This window comes from Astatotilapia calliptera, chromosome 5, assembly GCF_900246225.1.
Source record: "Astatotilapia calliptera chromosome 5, fAstCal1.2, whole genome shotgun sequence".
In the NCBI taxonomy this organism is placed as follows: Eukaryota; Metazoa; Chordata; class Actinopteri; order Cichliformes; family Cichlidae; genus Astatotilapia; species Astatotilapia calliptera.
The window spans coordinates 27,995,343-28,019,494 of NC_039306.1; the positions used below are offsets into that span (position 1 = coordinate 27,995,343).

At 43.2% G+C, this 24,152-nt stretch overlaps 1 non-coding gene across 1 annotated transcript; it reads right to left on the bottom strand.

The window, feature by feature from the left end:
* Nucleotides 1-20,271: 20,271 nt before the first annotated feature.
* trnar-acg (transfer RNA arginine (anticodon ACG)) lies at nucleotides 20,272-20,344 on the bottom strand. Its single transcript has one exon. It is a non-coding gene; the product is annotated as a tRNA-Arg (tRNA).
* Nucleotides 20,345-24,152: the final 3,808 nt, after the last annotated feature.

The following is a 24,152-nucleotide window of genomic DNA, read 5'->3' on the forward strand; positions in this document are numbered from 1 at the left end:
GTGCTCAAGAGAGTTCAGGTTGTGTTCAAGAATAAAAGTGGTCATACCAAATAGTGACTTTCAAACTTGTTGTAACTATACAAATTCAGTTTTTGCCTTATGTACTGTATTTTCATGCATGCTTGCATGTTTGAATAATTCACCGCACCTACGTTCCCCTTTTCCAAGCAAAATATAAAGGAATGAGGGGTGACCCAGGACTTTTGCACAATATTGCAAGAAATAAGACTATGATCATACTCGTTAGTGATAAAGGAGCTAATCATTTTACCCTTACGAAGATTACTTTATTGATCCTTTGAGAGTACGTAACTCTTAATCCAGCCACATGCACTTCAAAATGAATCCATGTTAGACCAGATCTCTCCATGTGGACTTGTCATCCATTTTTCTTCTGTCCAGCTTTTGTGTACTGTCGAGTTAGGGTTTCAATCACGGCAAGAGTGTGGCATTTAGTTTTCCTTCTGAATTATATTCTGGCAGGTTCACCAAATCAGGTTTCCTGAATGTTTTTGTCCTGCTTGTGAGTGACAGGTGACATTGTTATTTCTCAAAGGCAACATGTCGGTCAATGTAAGCGAGCTGGCATGGCTGATACACAGTGGATTTCCACCCAGCTGTCATCGTGTGATTGGAATGTAAACATTAAGGATGTTCTGCTGCTCGGATCTGACAAACACCATTACAGTGAAGCTATTGATCATAGTGGACTTGAAAAGACACAGGTTGTCATAACGATCAGAAAATGGATGGTGGATTTTTTTTTTTTATAGCTTTAGATAGTTTGACAGTCATGAAAAGGGTTTGGGAAAGGGTCCAGCATCATGTTAATATACAGTGTCCTTCAAATTGTGCACTTGCTGATTTGCATGACTCTTCAAATGTTTAAAAAAAACAGATGCACACAGACAGACACAGAGACATTTGTTGCAACATGAAAAGTACTCTCTAGCTGCTTTGAGAAAGTGAGCCAGCATCAGACGTATTGTGCCCAGCAGACGCAGTTTTTCTGTTTGTTTCAAACACAGTGTCCCCAGTGCCGTCTTTGCTATCTCAGCTATGGGTATCAGGGGAGACATTCTGCTCAGGGCTTGGATTCTTATGGGTTTCCTAAGTGAAAAGACAGGCCACGCCAGGATTACTCCTCCGCTTTACCACAATGGCTTTTCCAGTGACTGGACACTTACACAGTGTTTGGGGGAGCGGGGGGCACCTGGGGCTGTATCTCTACTGTCAGCACTTTTTTTTTGGACAATGCCTCCACAAAAGCTCAAGTTCAACGATCTGTCTGCTTCCTAGATCTCTCGAATCTGGCAGAGAGCAATGAGACATATTTCACGTAGCTCGCTCTCAGCTGGGACCGCAGTATAATGCTTCACTGCTTCACTGGTTGCATGTGTCTGGAGTCTCGGGGCAGTGCTTTGCCTTATATACCAAATCAGCAAAAAATAATCACCCTTATCATTTTACCTACATCAACACTCAGCCAGTGAAATATTATCAAGTAAAACACACAGGTGCTGAATATGACTGATCAAATCCGACGAGTCCAGTTTCATAACCTGTGAGGAAGACATACGGCTGGCATCAGACTCTTTGGCAAATGATCACCCCTCCTCCATTTCTTGCTTGATATTCAGTTTTATATAGCTCACTCTCTTGGTGTCTCATTAACACGTACTCCTGTCCATCACTTCTCCCCTTTTCACCTTTACCATTTCTCATCTTCTCCCTCCGCTTTGCTCTTTTTTTTAATCATCGCTCTTCTTTGCCAGTACCTTTGCATCTGCTATGTTGCTGTCTGGCTCCTCCCAATCCTGCTGTGTGTGTATTATACGGCGTCTCCTAGTTTAAGCCTGAAAAAAGAAAAAAATGCTTATTTCACATTTAAGCCAAAGAGTATATATTACCACAGGACCCCACAGGCACGGCAGAATAGTGATAAATTGGTATTTAGTTGAACGAGGTCCTGTTATGAACATCTATTTGGAGTTGTTAATGAAGTCTGGGGACAAAGACTTTGCTCTGGAAATTTTCATGCATCGGTTGAAGTGATTCCCGAGACAAATAATGGACTTTTTCAACTTCATTTGGCGTTAATAATGTGATTTATTCCCGCTTTCTTTAATCAGCACTCTCTAACTTCCTGTCATGAAAGTCATGAGAATACCAGAGAATTACTGTAGACAAATCCGAGGAACGTACAACTCTCCCCATCTTGTATTTCCTTGGAACGCTATAAGAAAGAAGAAGCGAAGAAAGAGGGAGTGAAAAACAGTTTGGCAGCTGTGATTGTGAACTTTTCCCCAGTTCCACCTGGCTGCAGCGGAGCGCTTTTCAGCCACGACAGGCCCCCGGGATCTGGCGCTCAGTGGAGCGGACCATGCATATGGGCTGTGATCCCATTTATATGTGTGTCTGGAGAGACAGCTGTCCAGCTCATCTTCCCCTGTTGCGGGCCTGCCTCATTTATAATTAACCCAGATGACCAGGTGGCTATGTCCTTCTGTCCCTGCCAAGGCATGCTTCATTCTGACCTCTGAACTTCTATCAGACATTCTTTGGATCATGTTTATCGCCCATATACTGTTTGAAACAGAGCACTGTGCATACATAGAGTGAGATTTTTAGTTTGCTTTAACTGAGGTATTTGACTGTTATCTTAATTCATTATCCTGGGCTTAAAACATTTAGTTAAGCCACATCACTTGTGGGTTTTGGATTTAAAGGCATTTAAAGATGAGAATTAAGGGGAAGATAAAGGGAAGTGATTGTGGTTAACAGAAAGACTGCAACAAGGAATGGTAAAAAGTTTTACTGAGTCACACTGGGCTCTGAACCTTCCTGAAGTCCTTGGCTTACTCAAGGCCAGGTCAAGGCAATAGGAAGTTTTATCGCCACCTGCTACTCTCATTCCTAGTGTCTCTTTCTGAGTACCAGGCTAGTCATTTACAAGCAGAGAGCACTGTAGTTGCACTACCGTTTGGCTGTTGTGTTGTTGGCTTCCATTTCATGCTAGCATTAAAGAGTTTCCCAGATGTGTCCAGGAGATTTAGCTGCTTTTGGGAAATCTCCACAAACCTCCATGTAACCGATTATCCACCAAATGTTGCCCTTGTAGCCGAAGAAGCTGCCCATCAGTGTTCGGTCCAGAATAGATTAAAGCTCACACTTTTTTCTGTGCCCTTCTTTCGTCGCCCTCATAATAGTGCGAAAGGGGCTGAGGGCAGGACAGAGACCCAAGGTTAGCGAACAAGGCGTATCCAGTTTCTGTTGTGTAACAGCTATACCTCCAAGTTTCCTGTGCACATGTTCTGTGTAATGCTCATGTCCTGGTGATTGGGTGGGCCATTAGAGGACATGAGGCAAGTGAAACTCTACCTGATTCATACTTCCTCCCGCTGCTGCCGCTGCAAGTTGGAGCCGGACTTCAAAGTTGTCCTACAAGTGCGAGCAGATGAAGAGTTGATTGCCGTTCAAACACTACCTCTTTGTTTGGCCGGGGAAATGAAAGCTGGCTTCGACATTTCTCATTTTGCCTTGTGTTATTTTCAAGCTGAACTCTGCTCGCCCCCCCTTGAAAACACACGGGGCATGATGCGGCAGAATGTGACCCTTTGTGCTGTCACCCCTCTTTATCACTGGTCACACCTCTCTAAAGGGCAGGCCCATGGCACACTAATCTCCCCATACCCACTTTACTGCCCCACCCTGACCCCACCTTGCCTACCCGTGTTTGCTTTGGCACTCTCCAGAACATCCGTCACAGCACCTGCCACTGTGGCCTGCAGCCTGCCTTCACACCCCACCCCTCACCGCCTCAAGCATGCTAAAGGGTGAGCCACATGTACCCAGCACCTTCTAAACGGGTGACAATACCGCTGTCTGGATTAAGCACAATGTAATCAAATGGCTGCTTCAAGTGGAGGGTAGTGCTGGAGAAGTAGTTTACAACAGGTGTGCCTTTTGTTGTTGTTGTTGTTTTTATTTTCTTAGCTGTCTCCTGTGGGCTCTGTCCCAGCAAAGCAGCACTGGGGAGGGGAGGCTGGTTATAGTAAAGCTACTTTCAGCTGCTCCGTTGTTCTCAAAGGGTTGCCACAGCGGGTAGCTCTGCTTATTTGATTTGGCAGATTCTTTTTATGCCAAATAGCCTTCCTGACAGAACCCAAAAGGGATTTGTGTCTTCTCCCAGGATCGAACCAAGGATCTCTTGTTTGTTTGGAGGCTTACAGTCAATGCTGAAATAAATAAGAGTGGGAATGTAACAGAATGAAATGGATCTAAATATGAATATAATTGAATTCTAGTACATCATCAAGCTAACCTGTAGGGCGGTCTTTTTTTTTCTTGCTCATGTAGAAGTAGGCCTTTTGGGGCGTCTGCTGCTTTATCCTTGGATAGAAAATAACCTAAAACAAGGGTTGAACTCAGCACACAAAGCAGTCAAAATCACTGGCACCTTTTGACACCTGCATTAAGGCCTCTTTGCCTGGGCACCCATATGTGGAGCACAGGGAAGTGACTAAGCCATGGCCACAACTAGGCCAGACTGTAAGGGAGAGAAGCTGCTTTTGTCCTTGGGGGTCTGTAATGGACTGATAGCATCTTGCTGACTTCCCTACTTCCCCACCTGCTTCTATTCTCCCCATTCTAGTCTTTGGCTGTTGGCTGTTAAAGGGCCCATTTAGGGTTGCTGATACTCTCAACTTTTGCCTATCAGCAACTGATGGGCAGGGAGAGGTGCAGATTGTGTGTTGTAATAGATGAGGTACCAGTGGGTAATGGATAGAAAACAGTGCATTCTTGTCCATCTTGAACAGTGGCTTTAGCTGGTATTACACATTCTGTAACATTATATGGTCCTGTTCAGAAATAAAGCTTTAAGGGGGCAACAATTGAAATGTCACCGTGAAGGTGATATCCTACAGCTCGGCCAAACTGACAACAGCATCTTCTTGAGTTCATCAGAGGTGAATTTACAGCGTCCTTGTAGGTTTCATAGCATCATCTATTCAGACATGTCCCAAATGTACAATGGGATGACAGAAGCCTGTATATTAGACCGCCCACAGGGCTGATTTGGTCTCCGTAGCAGTGCCACAGCCAACATCATACTGTGATCCTTCCACTTTGTGAGAAGACCTCCGTTGTTAAACCCAGAATGAAAGAGAACATTTTTCCTTCCCTTGCCGGGTCATCTGACAGTCCAATCTACCAGGCCTCCAGTAACATAATATCCCCTCTTCTGATATGGGTCTCTCCACCACTCGCTTTCACATCACTTGCTTTTCTCCCTGCCTCCTTTCTTCTCTTTTGGTCCATGTTGTTGTGGCAGGGATCTACAGAGAGTGCTGATGGTTGGCAGGGCAGGTGTCTGATTTTCATTAGAATTGCAAATAACAGTGAGTGGATGCCCGATCAGATAAGAAGGAGAGGTGAGAGGAGGAGAGGAAAGGAGAGCAGAGCAGAGGAGAGGAGAGTGTTTGAGCCTTGCTTTGCTTCCTTTTATTCCTGTGGGTACAGCCAAGGCTTATCTACCTCATCACCACACCCAGGGGATGGGACCCCCCCTTCACCTCCCTCGTCCTTCCTCTTTCAATCCCCTCTCCCCCAGCAGTCCCATTCTCACTATATGATGGATAAGAATAGTTTAGAAAGGTCGAGCAGGGTTCAGTTTCATCATATAAATTAAATGTTCATAATTACATTTTTCATGTTATATTTTAAGTGCTTACCCAGAAGTGTTTAGTAATGGTCTTCTTTTTCTTCCTGTGGCTTCATAGCTCCATCTCACATATATTTAACACCTCATCATCAGTGCTCTTTCCTGTATTTCAGACGCCACGCTTCATTATATCTGCTATTCATTTAGCAAAAATAGATGAATGAATTTGAAAACTTTTATGAGCAACTGGTCGAATAACACACGTGTGCTTATTATACGCACACATACACACAAACATCACACACGTTGCCTAACACTAACATATACCTAAACTCACCCCAACCTTAAAGCATTTATCACCTTAAAATGTAATGATTTGCCCCATGGAGGCTTTCTTTTAGCACCCATAATGCCTATGTGTCAACACACACACACACACACACACACACACACACACACACACACACACACACACACACACACACACACACACACACACACACACACACACACACACACACACAAACAGACTGAGACCAGCTGTGCCCAAAGCTGTCAAAGCCAACAGCTGGACTTTACAATTCTCCCCTCTCAGTGAAATATCACACCACATTTCTGGAACCAAAACCCAAATTAACAAAAGCATGTCTGAGCACCAAGTGGTGTGAAAATGTTCATCCAGTAAAAAAAAAATCTTTTATTTATTTATTTTTTAGATCTGATTTTTGTGCGTAATAGTCTTTGACATAGAAAACACCTTGCCATCCCCACACTGAGCAACCTACAAGCTCCCTGAGGTGAAGTGTTGAAAATCATCAATTCCACTGGGCCTGTTGCCGTGGTAAAGGCTTGCAGTGACAAGGCCGGCTGGCTGGCTGCTGCACTCCAAAACGTGCACCTGGGTGTGTTTGGGAAATGCAAAGGACAGGCCGGAACGAAGGAGCAGCTATGTCAATAGCGCCAAAATGGGAAAAACAAACACAAGTGTGTTTCAGTTATTTTTCCTGCTGAATAGTTTTCCCTCTGGATATACCCCCGCCCCCCCCCCCATTTCAGGACGCAGCCTGTGTATCCAGATAAAATATTTTCCTGCAGGTATCATGTAAACTTTAAAAATGGGAAATTATGTAAATAGCTTTTTCTTACATTTTTTCACATTTTTTTCAGCTGGGTTGCAGTGGCTGACAGCGGCTACGTAGGAGTTTAAAAGAAGATGGGTACCTCATGAGGCAGAGCACTGCAAGCCTGCGTGGGCGAACTGCCCCTGTGTTAAACTCTGCTCTGTCCTGGATCAAGTTTACAGTTCTGCTTGGTTTAATAATGTGGATTCCCCCCACAGATAGACGTGAACGGCCCTGGGAGCACCTGGCCGCGCTCTTACTCCCAGCGGGCTCTGTGTTCTCACGATACAGTGCCGCTCCGCACCACCTGTTGGTCAGCCCTCAAGCAGCAGATGTTTCAGCTACATTCCATCCCCAAAAAGCATGACTATTGATTTGGAGGAAATCCCTGCCAGAATCCATCATGTGGTTCGCTTTGAGTTATGAAAGCACCCTGCTCCAATTTGTCCTGCTCTTAAATGGCGGGAAGCAGGCATATTCTTCGTGAAGCACTGGAAGCTGTTTCCTATTTGCTATAAGGCTTGAAGGAGACAGGCAGGTCAACACAGGCACCCCGATGGACGTGCATTTAAACGCACATGCTTTTTACCTTTTTCTTTTTTTGGCTTTGCTTCACAATCTTTTGCTGCCTCTTTCATATCAAGAAACCAATTTACTGCTTTCTGCTATCCGCGTAGGACATTAGTCATATCCTTTTGTCTCTTACCATCAACATGCCACCACTCTGTGAAAAGGTTATGTTTTTCTTGCGACTGTGGTGATACTAAACAGGGTTCAGCATGACACTGCAGATATGGATTGTAGTGTTTACTTGTTGACAGACAGTGTCATATAGGAGCAAATCCGACAGCCTCAACAAGTGGAGCAAATTGGCACACAGTTATGTCTCACAAGAAGGGGCGGGATGTTGGCGGAGCAGGGGGACCAGGAAGAAGTTCAATGACAGAATGAGTGAAGAGAGCAAAGAGGGCATTTGGCAGAAATTGTGATGAAGTGAAGGACGAGTAGGGAAAGTGAGTGAGTGGCAGAAACAAGCCAAAGAAATATGTGAGCAGTTAGAGAGATAAAGGAGAGAAAAGCTTGATACTTTTAAAAGACAAAAAAATAGTGAGACTCACACACACACATAACCAACCCACCCCCTGGTCTTGAAAGCCCTCTTTTTGCCATTACTGGCAACGGCCTTAACAGGGCCCTCTCAGAGAAGAGCCCATGCAGCTGCAAGCTCTAACGTCCTAACACACAAGTACAGGCTTTGGTTGCCTTGGCAATATGCTGCTTTCTTCCAAGCCGTGCCACTCACCGCTGTAATGTTCAATAATGCGAACAAAACCAGAGAAAGGACAAAAACAATGGACCTTAGGCCGTTGCCTTTCTTTGTCCTTCCTTTCCCCAAAAAATGACGCACTCCCCTCCCCACCACGATGACTTCAAACGTCCCGGTTACAAAAACACGGCTGAACGTTCTGTGCATTTGGGATCCACAGACTCAGGGGTACAGAGCGTCCTCGCAGAGGCCAAGGGCTAATCAGACTTTTTTCCTATTATTAGCGACACAGGAGAAAGACCTGGCATGGGCGTGTGACATGTCCCTTGGACCGGTGCACTCTGTGTGGATGTTTCTGGGTAAGCTTGTGTGCGTGTGTGTGTGTGTGTGTCCCCTGGATACAAACCCCATCTGTTTGGTAGCTGGACACAGTCTGGGAAAGTGTGTGCAGGCAAAGAATTCACACACAGCACAAAGGTCCAATTATAAGCCCCCACTCGGAGAAGCGAGTGGGGGACGAACGAGGGGATAATAGGGGCTTGTCCATCTCAGGAGGGGGTATGATGGTTTCCTTGCCTCTCACCTCGCAATTCCTCTCCACTCCTTGCTCCACCACAAACAAGTGTCAACAAAGAGTGTGGAGGAAATTCCTGTGGAGAAAAACAGGTCCACTATTTTAGCATTTTGTGCATTAGGTGCTATGAGGTGGCCCTGTGAGTTAAAAAAAAGTATGTAGCAGGTATTCAAAAAGATTAAATCAGAAATCCTATACACACAGCACATTATGCTACCACTTTCATGTTTCATGTTCATCTGCATAATGTGTCGCCTGTCTGACGTGGGTTTAATCTCTGGAGTGTTGGGCTTCTGGCGTCCGTACAGCTTCACCTCCAGTCTGTCTCTACTGTACTAACACTGATTAGATTAGCCTGTACTGGGAGAAAGTGATAGCTAACTACGCTACGATCACCTTTTAAGTCCCAACGATGGCTCGGCCGGTGCCAGAGCAACTTTGATTCCTTATCGTCAACTTAAGTAACACACATTTGACAAGCTTCTGTTTGATTTTTTTTTTTTTTGGATCAGAATGCAACCGTTTTATCTCAACAAAATGTCGGGCGACTCCCCGCTTTCCTGTGACAGCCACAGTACGGCGGGAGTCATGAGTCTAGACAGTCTTTGATCTTACATGTCTCGCTTGAAGTGGTGGTACGACGCGTAAAGTCCCTTAATGGGCTATCAGTGGAAAACTGTGAGCACGAGTGCAAATTACTGCACTTGTGGTTGGAACAGAGTAAACAGCCAGAGGAACACGACCAAGCTCAGGATTATGAAGGCCAAAATTGTGGATATGTCACAATATCTTAGTTAGAGTTAAAGAATACCTACCGTTTACAGAGAAGGAAGAAATCTTACATTGTTAACAGTTTGTGAAAAGGTATGAAAAAGCTTTTGTGGTGAGCAGGTGGCCTATACTGTCGAAACACCTAATGAACAAACAAAGGATCGGCTAGATCATTTTTAACTGAATAAAAATCCCTTTTAAAGCACTTGTGTGTGTGTTTTGTGTCTCGGGAGGAGCTACGTTTAACATTTCAGTACCGTGCGTGCTGCTCTTAGAAATATGCATTCATGCATCCTAAGTTATGTGGGGCATGGAGTAGCATATGTCAGTGCATGGTGCATGCACGCATATGTAAACGTGGAATTAGCAAATATACAGTACAGTGAATGTGTGCGTGCATGTGCGTTTGTGTGCGTGACACTCAAGGATCAGCAGCTGGTAAACCGCTCTCACACACCAGGTGCAACCTGTAGCTCTAGGCAGTGTCAGCACATAGCGTGGCAATCTGACACTCAAAAGCACAAACACACATAGATACACAAACATTTTCCATGCATATAATATTGTAAGCACACACACACACACACACACACACACACACACACACACACACACACACACACACACACACACACACACACACACACACACACATGCTAACATTCTGTTCACGGATGCATGAAAGCAGGTTTAACTATGAACTAAAAAATTCACTGCTTGTGTCACAGTGTTCATTTTGATCTGATAGGCTGAGAGCACGGGGAGAAAGAGAGAGGGAGAGAGATTGTATATGAGTTTTGTGTCATGTCGTCCCTGCAGTGTTCATGACTAATGCGATCGGGACACACAAGTGGTAAAGGGAGGCAATAAAAGGCATTTGGTTGCCATCTGCCTATGTGGCCTCGGTGTCAAAGAGTTGGCTGTCAGGCTCATGCCATAGACACACAACCAGGATAACCATTAGTCCATAAACAGGCGCCCCTTCTATAGACAAATGGTTTGGGATTTCTATGGTCATGTCTCTGGCGGGATAATGGCTGTGAAGCTTTGACATGTGAAATGCAGGCTAAATTTAACCAGAAAAGAACGAAGATCTTTACAGAGAGGGGTTTGTTTATGTGTCGAGGAATAACTGGGCTACTTACAGAGGATCATGTGGGATAATGTGATGCGGTTTTTAGCATGACGACAGGTCATGTGGAGTCTTGTGTTTGAGGTATATTTTTCAGAGCTTTTTTTTTTTTTTACCAACTACTCAGTCGCTAATGCATGTATGAAGTATCCAGTTATTGGTTCAAAAATATTTTCTTTTAGATTAAGTCTCTCTTATCTCTCAGATCTTTTGCAATAGCTAGCTTAAACCATAAATTGCGCTGCTATCCCACGTGGGCCCCACAAGGCGCAGCTTGCAGCCATTCCAGTCATAACTGAAGTCAGCATTTGGATACATTTCACCTTTGATCTGATATTCATGCTGTTTGTTTTGGGAGCTGCGCGCTTTAAACCCTGTACTGTTTACAGGTTTTGGTATAGTGCACTTTTCAGATTTACCAGAAGTGTATTGTGTGTCCTTTACCTCTATTTGACCGTCTATTATTTGCTTCTGGACAAGGCATCGGCTTCTCTCAATTACTGGCTAACAGTAAGCACTTTATTGGAGCTTGATAATCTGCAAAATTAATCTTTTTCTTATGAGGAAAACAGAGTGGGCGATAGGAGAGGCACTGACAGACATGCTGAGGACACTGACACTGCCAGCTCCCACAACCAGCCTTCTCAAAGGCAGACTTCCCAATCGTCTCCGGCTTCACATAAGCCAGTCGTGGGGATTTAGAGGTTATTACTTTGTGTTCCCTTCTTTGTCTGAGGGGTCGTCTTTCCGAGTTGAGTTGAAATCAGGGCGGGAGCACAAGAGAAATGCATTGTAACTGTAATGCAGTACTGATGCTAAACACACAATCCTGAATGCTCATCAGTGGCGATGGGTGTAATCTTTGATGACACATACGGGAGTGTTTGTGTGTGTGTTTGTGCAGGTTTGCCTCAGTATAAAAGGCGAAGGATGAGAGGGAGAATGGTGAAAGAGCTTATGGAGCACTCCCGGTTGTGAGGCCCATAGTGTCTGAGCACCGAAGGTCATGGGTGACACCTGTTTCCCGTCTCATCTCCCAACATCAAGTTGGGACTCTGGGAGTGATGGTGGGGAGTCTCAGCCTCCACCACAGCGAAGCACAAAACCTCCTGTGTTTCTTTCCTGTCTCGTGAAAGAAGAAGAAGTATATTTTAAAAAAGCTAAAGCAGACATTCAATGTGGGAATATTAAATCTGAGGTGAAAGTCAGATGTAAGAAACCAAAAGAAAAAAGGAATCAATATGCTTTAAAGCCATGTTTGAATGTCAAGCTTTGAAAGCTGTGCACAAACTTGAACCTTTGAGCTAAAGAGTTACGATAAATGGACTGGTTCTGGTTCACTGCAGGTACTTTGATGCATTTACACACACGCAAGGACTTCTTTGTATGTTGAACCTAACAGAGTAATAATGAGAAGTCAGTTTTCTGTAACTTTGTGTTGAACCCCGAAGCAACTCGGGGTTCAGTGTGTTGCTCAAGGACACTTTGACACACGGACAGGAGCAGCCAGGGATCAAACCACCAATCTTCTGCTCAGTAGACCTGCTCTACCTCCTGAGCCATAGCCATCCCAGTTACTCCTAAATTATATCATACTTCTAAGACAAGTGTGTTGTACTGAGTAGTAAGCCTATTGTGTTCATGGTTCCACATGCAAATATTACAGAGAGAGTTTGCCCTCTTGTGGAGAAAGACAGCACTTCATTCTGCATCTGATAATATCTGATACCTAACAGAGTAATAATGAAAAGTCAGTTTTCTGTAACTTTATAGTTCACATACAGTGAACAGAGAACACAGTCAAAGAGTTCTATAGATTCATACAGTGCAGATCGAGCCAAAACCCTTTAAACAGGCCTGTGTATGGGAAGAACTTTCAAGTCTCTTCATTTGCCGTCTGTTTCCCAGTTGCAGCTGAAGCATGAAACCGCTCCATGTTTAGGCCCAGTCTGGTCTGAGCACTCAACTGTACAGCTGTATCCTGATCGAGAAGGTTCAAACGCAGCTGGTTCTCCTTCGCTCCACCTCCTCTTCCATCATTTCTCTCCTGTACCCCCGCCTCCCCTCATCCACATGATGCGGGGAGCACTTAGAACTCAGGCTTTCTTGCACTGGGCTGCCCAACTGTCAAACAATGGATTCTGCAGCCAGATGTATGCAGCGCTTGCTGAAAAGAATAGCTGAATTAACGCTTTCATGACTTACAAAACACTGCAGCTTTAAGTATGGTGTGGTGGTTAGCACTGTTGCCTCAAAGCAAGTAGGCCATGGGTTTGATTCCACTGGATGTCTTGGGCTTTTCATTGTGGAGTTGGCATGTTCCCACTGGTCACGCTGGCTTGCTCTTGCAGTCCAAAGACAGTAATGTTAGGTTTATTGCTGTTTCTCCGTTGGTTGATGTGTAAATGTCAGCTTGAATAGTTGTCTGTCTCTCGGTGCTAGCCCTGGGATAGGCTCCAGCCAACTGTGACCCTGAATTGGACATGTGGAAATACACTGGAAAAATATCAAATTTTTAGTCCCTGACTGATTGTTTATGGACAGGAAATACTGTTATGTATGGAACTACAATTTGACCTTCTGGTCATAACATCCAGCTTTCTAACAGACAGATGGCATCCATGTGCCAGCTCAGTGTGTTTTCATCTGCGCTCCGATCTGCCCAGGCTGCTCTTAAAAGGGCATTATAGGGACTGAATGTATATCTGATTGTGACCCTTGTCTGCCCTTTGTTTGTGGATGTCAGTAAAAAAGGAACATTTTGGAGGCGATGCTGCACTTTTAACTCATTCTGGGGGACTATATCCTGGAGCGTACTCAGCAAAAGCAAACACTGTTATAAAGATGATAAAATGGAATCACGCGCACACAGTTAATATTTTCAAACCTACAGCAATAATTTTTTTTTCTAAACTTGAGGCGGTAATGACTGTAACGACAGTCTCTTCACTTCGCCACTTATTGCATCCAGGTGTTGTTGTGGGAGCACAGGGTAGATAAGAACTGACAGCTGTCTGGGTCTGGTGGAATTATTCAGCCAATCTGGCGACCCCGCCTCCTGGACAGATGGAGAGGTTGGCAAGGTAGTGATCACATTTAGCAACGTCACACATCACTCTGGATTTGTCATCAGCCAAACTAATCCTCATCATTTTATTTCCTCCGCCCGTGCAGGTGGATTGGCAGCATTTCTAGACAATAGGATCCAAGAGAAATGAAGACTTAGACACAGGATTCAACTGAAGGCCATCTGGTTAGTGTAAAGACCAGCAACTGATGCTTTGCACTGCAAAAAAAACTGCTCATAATATAACGTCTTAGGCATTAGAATTAGCTAGTGGTCCAAGTGAGTTTTCTCTCACTTTGATGATCCAAAAACACTGCACAGTAAGTTCTCTGGAAAAGCCTTACCCCGGACTGTTTGGAGGATTACTTCAAAGCAGAAGCGGCACTCACTAAATTTGGCTCATCAGAGGAACTTATCGATTTGGCCACCAAAGGCCTCATTTGTCTCCCACGTGGTGAAGTCTCAAATGACAGAGTGCTTGCATTTTACCCCTTGCGAGTGGCAGCCAACCTTAGACAGAGAGACAGAGGATTAATCAGGCCTTGCTCTCTCTGCCACCACCACTAGCTCGCCCTCGCCTCCCTGGACGCTCCAGCAGAATGGGCATCTGTTGCCAGCACTGGAAATGAGCCTTGAAAGTGTAATTAATGAGTGCAACAGTGAGATAATTATAGAGAACAAAATTATTGATCAGGCCAGCAAACTCCTGAGTCTTAAAAATGTCTGACCTGGAAAGTCTTACCTCATACTGGTGTCAGAAAATATGGTGACTGAGGTAATGTTATACAGTAGATTCTATCTGGTCTTTTTTTTATCCCCCCCCTGTTGGATTATTAAAATGTACAAAAATATGTCATTTTGAGAAAATGTCTTGAACTCTGACTGATTTAAGTTCACTAGGGATGGACATCTATCCTAAGCACAATGATTGTTCTTTCATTAAAGGCGGAAGTACCCCTATCACATCAAGAAAAGAGGAAAACCGATGCTGAGCACAGAACAGAAAAAACAGACGTGAAAACAGCACAAACAGGAGGAGCTAAATGGAAGGTGGGTTGCAAAGCAGCGTGCACAGGCAGCAGCAGCAATTTAAGCACAGTTTAAGTAGTGTGCCTTATATCAGATTGGACCAATATGTGCTGTTATTTTGGTCAGCTGTTATCAGCTCACATTATGGGCAGGTTTCATCAAAATGCAGTGATTATGGGATAGACAATGAAAAAGACGATGCACTGATCAGGGCTTGCGCCTAAACATAGATTCAACACAAGCAACATTAAACAAGTTACTGTATCATTTTTGAGCATCAGTCTAAGCTGATGTTAATGCTAATGTTAGTTCTTATGGTTCTTAATTTTGCTTTAATGGGGAAAAGCCATTAATCCACCAGGAATAATATTTTAAAGTTAATGAGAGATTATTAAATATTCAAAAAGTAGTATTTTTCTGTATTAACCTGTATTGCGTATGTGAATATTAGTTAGATAGACTTTAGGTAACATTTTCAAGATTTTCATACTTCTTCTATTCACATTGAACCACTGCGCTTATATTTAAGTGATATTTCTTTCTACGTTGTGTAATATAGACTTTCCTTCCTGCTTCATTTAGTGTATATTTCATATAGGTTATCTTTTTTTTATTGCTGCATCTGTTTATTTTGTTCCTTTTCATTTTTGCTGCTGTGATAATGTGAATTTCCCAACTGTGGGACTAATAAAAGCTATATCATCTTACACACTATGTCAGTGTATGTGACGACAAACAGAAAGTCTCCTTCTGTGGAAAAAAATCCACGTTTAATTTCAGTCAAAGCCAAAGTAAAACAGATTTTCTCAAGTCAAGCTTACATATTTAAAAGTAATATAAGCATATCCCTCTGTGTTTTTTTCTGGACAGCGCTTCATTGCAGATGTGCAGGGGTGGAGTAATATGAGGAAAAACCTGTAAGAGAGTAAATCAAACGCATTTTTCAGGATGTTCCCTTAAAAAGTCAAAGTTGATATGAGTAACTGTCATAAATTAACCAAACAAAACACTGTCTTCAGCGATTTATAAAAGTCTTTGGCATGCATCACGACTGCGCTTTAAAGTGAGAGCAAAAATGTAACTGAAATATTGATTACAGGACCGAGAGGAAAGATGATGATATTGCCTGAAATGAGATCAAATGATTGTCTGACATAGTGCAGCAGACCTGTTAAACAGCGTGTGCTGAACAAGGGATGAGGAATGTATGTCAACTTCTCTCTCCTTTCCTTTCCTTTCCTTTCCTTTCCTTTCCTTTCCTTTCCTTTCCTTTCCTCCTTCAACTGTGCTGTGCAGCTAATGAGGCTGCAAGCCGATGGCCAGATGAAAGATGGAAAGTGGGAGTGACACATTTATTTTTGGTCTTGTGGAATAACAGCGAGCATGAAAAATGACGTGCCAGCTTGAATAATTAAAGAGCTTCAGAGCTCCACTGATCAACCTGTCCACAGATCAATAGACAACATTCAGACGGAGCGTGCCATATGCTCTAAAGTAGCCCGCGCCGCCACACACCTGAGAAAGCACGCCAGTGTTATTTCTGGCGAGGATCTGTGTAGTACGAAATGCTTTAAAGACACACAGGTTATTGCTTTCAACAAGGCGAGAGCGACTGACTTGCAGAGCATAATCTTGTTTGACCAGCTGAGGTTATGAATTTTTTTGATCTAAACACAACATCAAGTATAATAAGAACAATTCTATAATGCCCTGCCTATCCTGTTCACTCAGCGGCTGATACGAAATAACCTCTTAATGTCTTTGCTCTTTTCTCAGGGCTCAATTTTTCATTCTATTTCTGTGCATTGAACATCAAATGCTTTGCAGGGCCCTTGTGTGGGATTAGAGGGCTTGTTCCTTCCTAATAGGCCCTTGACCTTCGCGGCTCCCTGACAGGGCTCTGGCATTACCCCTTTTTGCGGTAACGTCCGCTGCCAGGGCTCCCATGATGCAAATTTTATGTCACAACATCAAACAGCACGCTGATCAAAGGTCAGCCCTCCTTTGTGTAGGTGTTTGATATCAAAATTTCTATTTCATCTCCAGCTGTCAGGGGCTGTTAGAGCTGAAGAGCAAAGGATGGAGGGAGGGGAAAGTAGACCAGAAGGTAGCCAAAGCTGAAAAAAAAGCTCCCCCAAAGAAAACCTGGCAAACTAAGCTTGAAAAATAGGCGACCGAGACCCGCTGGAACTTCTGATTGGTAGATGTGCATTTACAGACACGCACTTGAACTCCTGCATAGTTTTAACATTTTTTTTAACATTCTTCTCTGCAGATTTTTAAGCACAGGCGGGGTAATCAAATGCTACATCTGATAAAGTCGTATCCTTTTTTTCCCTGGGTAGTTCCACTGCTTTGATTGTGTTTCCATTTCTTCACGCGCTCCTCACAAGCCCTTTAAAATTGTCGAGGAAAGGGAAGAGGGAAGAGGGAAGGTGGAATCGATGCATCATTCTGATTAATTAAGGGCACGATTTGCAGAGGCGTCTCAGAAATAAAGCGATCTGAATGTGGAATTAGGATTCACGGGAGAACAGTTGGGCCGCGTGGCATCCAGATCTGTGACATGAAATGCATGAAATTATGGTTAGGAAAGAAACTATCTCTGCCAGTGGTGACAACGGTGTCTTTGTACATGGATGTGCTTTATACATTTGCATGCTAATAAAAAGAAGGGGAAAAAAGTCGCACATCACGCAATGATGCCACCACTGCAAACACAGCACCAAATAAAAGCACTCTGGCCATCTTCATTTGTGGTCTCTCACACTGGCAGGCCACTAAATAACCCGAACCCTTCAGTGAATTAGTCGGGATAAATGAAATCACATCCACACAAGCCATTGGTGGGACTTTTAGGACAGGACCAATGTGCAGCATCACCTCATCCCATGAAAATAAAACACCTGGAAGTAAATGGAATGAATAAATCTCACACTGAACGTGGAGTATTCTCATCTGAGGCCACCGTAGCAGAACTGCACACAGAGGGATAGGAGTTTGGTGTAGATGAACCCCTTTGTTGTTGTTGTCTGTTCATTATTTTGGCTTATCTAGCTTCCTCGTGCTGTTGTAACAGTGATGTTTAAGGTTTTTGTGCTATAGAATACAGACAGGTAAGATAAAAACAGTGTCGTTTGTGCAGGAGAAATATTAAAAGGTTAGTTGGACGCTTTGAGGTTTTCATAGACATCAGAAAAAACCCAACTTTGAACAGCTTACATGCAACTCTTTTATTTCCTGTGTGTGCTGCATTACTGTTTCTCAGTGATAGATGGCAATGTTGCTCTTCCACAAAAAATAGGCAGCATTTGGACTTTGGATATTATCTTGGAAACGTGTGTACTCAGTAGCTGTTCAATTTAAACCTTCTAAAAAGCATTTTTAGGGGAACAATGTTATACAGACACACAAATTCAGGAGTCACTCGATGTTGTGAAGATAGGAATCGCATGATAGGAGGGGAAAAAAAGAGACGCACCGACATAATAAATGTTTTAATTTTACACTTGAGCAGCGTGTGTGAAGCATTGCATTGTTGTTCACTTCTTTTTGTGCGGATTTACTTTTTTCTGTAAAATTTCAAAAGTTTTCCGACTTAAAAAAGTTTCACCCCTCATTTCTTCCCACGGCTGCTTTTATCTATAATCTGCTTCAATGTTAATTTGTGTTTTATGATTAATATTTATACCTTGTTGCATTAATGCATGAATCTCTGCGCATGGATTATTACCAAGTGGTTGATGTACGGTAAGGATTAAAGCCCGGGCTTCAGCTAAACTCTTAGAGCGGCTGAAATTCATGCTGGAAATCAAAGATTTTGCAATCAGTGATTTAAAAAAACTGAATAAAAAGTGACTTTTGGAAAAAAAAAAGATTAAATATGCGAGACCACCTCAAACAGATTGAGAAGATGCAGAAGATGAATCAGTAGCTGCAGAAATAGATTAGCTGCACGGGGGGTAATTACTCTAACCCTGATACAAATGAAGGAGTGTGTGTGTGTGTGTGTGTGTGTGTGTGGGAGGGGGGGGGTTATCCTCCAATCCATGAATGAATTGGCTTTGTTTTTAATGGAGAGGCTCCTTGTAGCCATGTGCAGGTACATTAATTGCCTGACAAGTCTAACCCTCGCCTTGTTCGAGGAAAGGCATGAGGGGCATAAAAGAAGCATAGCCGCCTTTCTTTCATTTTTTCTTTCAGGTTTTTTTTCTTCCAAGCCTCCCCACCTGCAGAGAGACAAGGCGATAGAGAGAGAAGGAAGAGGGTGGAACAGAATTAAAATGAAACTGGAAAAGTTGGGAGATGATGGGCAGAGCAAATGGGAGAAATGGGCTGCCAGAAACATGGTTAGTTCCAAAATGAAACAAACAAAAACATAACACGAGAAAAAAGGGCAGGTGAACAATGGGATGAAGAAGTAAAAAAAAACAAACAACAACAACCAAAAAACCCAGACACGCTGCTTCCAGAGGCTGTTCAGGTGCTCCTTCTCTGCCAATCCACTAAGCAGAGCTTCATCTGGAGTCCAACACTAACTACAGCATGCCTTTCAGACATGTTTCCAACAGGGGAGAAAGAATGCAAAACATTTTCCCCGTCTGCACTGACTGTCGAGATTCCCCCCGTCATCATCCACCCTTAATCCATACAGCAGGATGAATAGGGAATGAGTGGAGTTCGCTATCAGCCACAACCTGTGGAGTGCAATCCACACCAGAGGTAATAAACTATGACATTTCCAGTCTTATTATGGCTGAGCTTCAGCTCCACCACTCCTTGCTCTGTGCTCTATCTCGGCACCTCAGGTCAGTAACTTTGACTCGCTAACCACTGTCATTAGTATTCTAGAAAGCTCCGTGGCAGACATCCAGTTTCTGTGCAGGGAAAACAAAGGCTGGCGGTGTAGTTGGACTACAGGATCCAGCTTCTTCCAAACTGCTGAAATATGACCATGGCAGGGCTGCATGGAGTTATTGGGATTTTTTTTAGCAAGACAGGAAGTAGTTTGTTGAACAGTACATTGATTATTTTTTTTATATAGTAGCTATATTAGCTCTAAGGTAATGTAAGGTAAAGTTAAGGTAGGTCTACAGTGCAGATGCTAATAAAATAACTTGTGGTATGTCACTAATCACATCTTGCAAGTTGTAATGTGAACATTTAAAATGCCACTTACAAACTGATGTACTGATGACATCAGTCTCGCTCTGTCCCTCCCTGCCCTGCACCCACCTCCTGTTTCTATGCAGTACCACAGTCCCTCTTCTGCCTTCTTATCATATCCTTTTTCTAGAAACATGAAGAAACAGTGAAGCTCTTTCTGACCTTCTCCATCAGCACAAAACAAGTGTGCTCTCTTTTTTTTGCATGATGCCTTAATAATGCTCACTCTTTTACCATATCTGCATGGTGTGGTTCCTCAACTGTTTCCTCTGTAGTTTCTACATGTGAGGAAATAACCCTTGTTATTGAAAGTTTCACTCTTCATCTATCTTTTGTCCATCACTGTTGTCAGCTTTAAGTAGTGCTCTCCACTTGTTAGCTCCTTTTAATCTCTATCCCTAACCTAAACTAACCTCTTTCTTTCTTCATATCCTGATTATTCCACCTCCTCCTTCAAATCAGGTGTCAAAAACACACTTCGAGCCCGCCAGGAGTCGAACCTAGAATCTTCTGATCCGTAGTCAGACGCGTTATCCATTGCGCCACTGGCCCTGTGAATAAACAGGTCATGCATTTAAATCAGAAACAACCTAGATTGAGACTGGTTAAAGCAAGAGTTTGTACAAGAGTTTGCTTTTAGCCTTTGACTGGCTTCTTTTCCTTCCTTAGATAGAGATTGAAATGTTACAGTATCCCTTGCAAAATGCTATCCTTTGACTAAACAACTTTTTTGTATCTGAGGCCTTTATTTGTTTGTGCAAGCATCTTTTCTATGAAGTTAAGCAAAGAATAATCTTATTCTGTAAGTAAAAGGATCTGAATGTGTATTAAGCTCCTGATATGAACATAAAATCAAATTGGTTCAAATAAATTATGTGCGGAGGGAAAAGAAACACAAATGGGTTCGAACTTGGCCAGAGATTTGGAGTTGTTGTACGTTCTCCCATTTGAGTGCAGAACCCCTCTGGGAGCTCTGGTTCCTCCCACCATCAATAACACCGTAGGTTAATAATCCTGTTCCGATCAAGGCACTCACTTATATATAGATTTATATAAACTCACTCTATACATGGAGAGAGTTTCCTTAATGGATCAATAAAGCTTTCATTCTCTTCCTTATTATTTGTACATTTACAGACCCCCAAACATCATGTTCTTATATACAGACATAAGAGTGTGAAGTTTTTTTAATTATCTTTTTATAGCCCCAAATAAAAGAAACTCATCACTGCGAGTTCTATGAGATGACACGAGTTAGTCATTAAAATATTGCCATACGGTTGCTGGTGTTAGCAATAGTTTAATAAAAATAACCACGTGCTGGCAGATATGTGTATTCTTTGGTTTTATGTTGTAGATAAAACACAGAGGGGAAGGGAAATAAATGAGCGCACAGATGGTAAACAAACTGCTACAGGTAATTTACAGTGCACGGACATAACTGCGATTTATTCCAAAGCATAAAAACACGTGTTCTTTTTAAATACTGTACGTCCTAAAAAGAACACTAGCTAACGCCGCCAGACGTATTCATCAAAAAAGAGCTTTTGGAAATAGCTCCTAGTTAAACAACCTTGCCCCTGCAGTTTAAATGGCACTGTTATGCCTTGCCCACTAATTCAGTGACTTGGCCTGCAGTCATGGGATTAAAAGAGATAAGCACTGGTGTGAATATTCCATTGCTTAGAATGGAGGCCTCCCATTTATCACCCAGTGAGACCAGTGAATAATACATGGGCTTGTCCAGCCCGTGCACAGTAAAACAAGGGCACTTGTGGTAAAAAAGTATTGCCCTTGTCTAACCAGTTAGGCCTCCCCGAGGCTCATTCCGACAGGTCTATTTGGAACAGTCTTGTTTGACCTCTCCCTATGTCTTCCCTTGGAGCCATGCGTGTAGCCGATCAATCACTTGATAATACACACACTGCTCTGTTCATTTCTATACATGTACACACATACGCTTTTTTTCCCTTCTTGTCATTGGCCTTCCCAACCAGTGTGACCAGCACATTAAGGCAGTATCGGATCCACTTCCTATCAAATGTGATACGTGCAGCTCTGAAACACCAATGTCTGGTATGCATGCAAGGCAATATCAATAAAGCCCCACATCACTGCTTCAGCATGCATGGTCTTCCTCAGCGGTGTGGCATTGATCACACTAGAATGACTCTGATTGCAGTGCGCTCCTCAGTGAGGAGACGGGAGTCATGAATCCAAATGTTTCAGCAGGTGTCTGCATGTAACATTGGCGCCCAGCTGTGGTGTTTTTCCGCATGGTTTGGGCCAACATACGCATAGGTCTGAGTATTCACTGATCTTCAACTATGTGTGTGTGTGTGTGTGTGTGTGTGTAGGGGGGGGGGTGTCAATGGAGAAGCCCCTTAACCATTGGGGACTACGCAACAACACAGCCACCATTAACGATCTGCTTTCATATTGTGTGGAAAACCTTCTCATAGACTGGTGCACCAGGTACTGGTGAGATGATTAAGTGCTAAAGCTGCATTTTCTCCTCTGAGCAGGCAGCCTCGAGGCCAGAGAGGCTGCATGATTGCCTCTGTGTGCTACATTACATTGACATGATGGAGAATACTCTCCTGGGGCCTGAAATAATGTAAAAGGAAAGTGGGAGAGAGGGGGGGAAAAAGCCCATCCCAGCCTTTTCTGCCAGGACCTAAGAATTTTCTCCATGCAAGTCGGATTTGCTGATAGATCCACCCATGCCACTGCCTTACTGCTGATGACAGACAGAGTATTCACACATGGGCGCATGGCAGTACACACCAGGGAGCCCCGCCTAATCTGTTACCGCTCATAGACCCTCCTACAGGGTGACTAGAGCCTCCAGGACACTCAGGCTCTGCCTAATTCATAGACCGAGTGCAACCATGCTGTGGATGCACAGTCTGTGAAGATGATCACAGGAGGGCGATTTAGAAGGAGAAAAAAAAAGAGGCTAGTCAAATTGGACGAAATGTGTGGAGTGCGTGTTTTTTCCCTTAACTAATTAGCAGGAGGCTAAAAAAAGCCAAATTTTAAAAAACCAAATCCATCAGCCGGACAAGTGGAACAAATGAGTCGACCTCACAGCGGGAGGCAGCATAGCCTTATTTGTTTGCTTTTCCAACTTGAAGGGCAGACAATGCACGGTCACCCAGGAGCAGCCCATTGAAACCGTCCCCAAAGTTGGAGCAGCGCAAACCTCGGCTGCCTACTAGGCCCCGTGGCTTTTGGCAACTAGATCAGAATGCTTTTGATCCGGCGTTATTAGCTCCGTTACATTTCCGCCGCAGCAGCAACACACGCACACAAAAAAAGACCTATCCTTCTAGGGCTCGTCTCTGCTAAACTGAGGATTTTCTTTCCATCTTATAGCTATGAAAGCATGAATGGTTAATATCACCACAGGATAAGGCTGCCCACTGTGTTTGCAACAGACTGGATAATATTCAGGCAGCTTCCAAAAGACTTTGATATTTGTACAATCTGATCTCTCCTCAAATGAACTCAATTTTGAGGAATTCAGTGTCTATGTTGTTTTGAATTATATAAAATACTTCTCTTGGACCTTTAAACTCTGTGCTGCAAATAAAGTAGACCAAACAATCTTCAGCCAAACAAGAGAAAAGTCTGACATTTTGGGGAATAAGCATATTTGCTTTATTGTTGACAGTTGAAAAAGACTGATACCAGACTGATTTCTGTCTGCAAAACAAGGTATTAGAAGGAAGTACAGAGACTGGGAACAAAATGAAACAAGTTATCTCTCATAGCTATATACCATACAGAAGCTTAAGTGTAAAAAATCTAATAACACTAAGAATAATAACAACAATAATACTTTCTTAGTCCAGGACCAAGTGGAAACACAGCCTCATTCAACTTGAGGATTCACAGATTTTAATGCTTAAGGGAAATACATTGTCTGATGCATAACCTGCTCAAAACTGGTATATGGCGCTTGAGTTGATTTGACCAAGGACTGCATATAGTAAATAGATCCACCAGCCAGTTTAATACATTACTTGTTCAAATGCTCATTAGAATAACTATCTAATCAGGAAATCACATGGTAGAAACTCAGTGCATTTAGGCATGTAGACATGATCTAAATGACCTGCTGAAGTTCAAACTAAAGTGAGTTTAAACATAGCAGTGGTTGATGGTGCCAGATGGGTCTTAGTATTTCATAAAACTGCTGATCTGGTGGGATGTGGGATTCCCCCACACAACCATCTCTGGTGTTTACAGAAAATGTTCCAACAAAGAGAAACGATCCACCGGCAGTTCTCTGGGTGAAAGTGCCTACTTGATGCCAGAGGTCAGAAGAGAATGACCAAAATGACTGCTTTGAGTA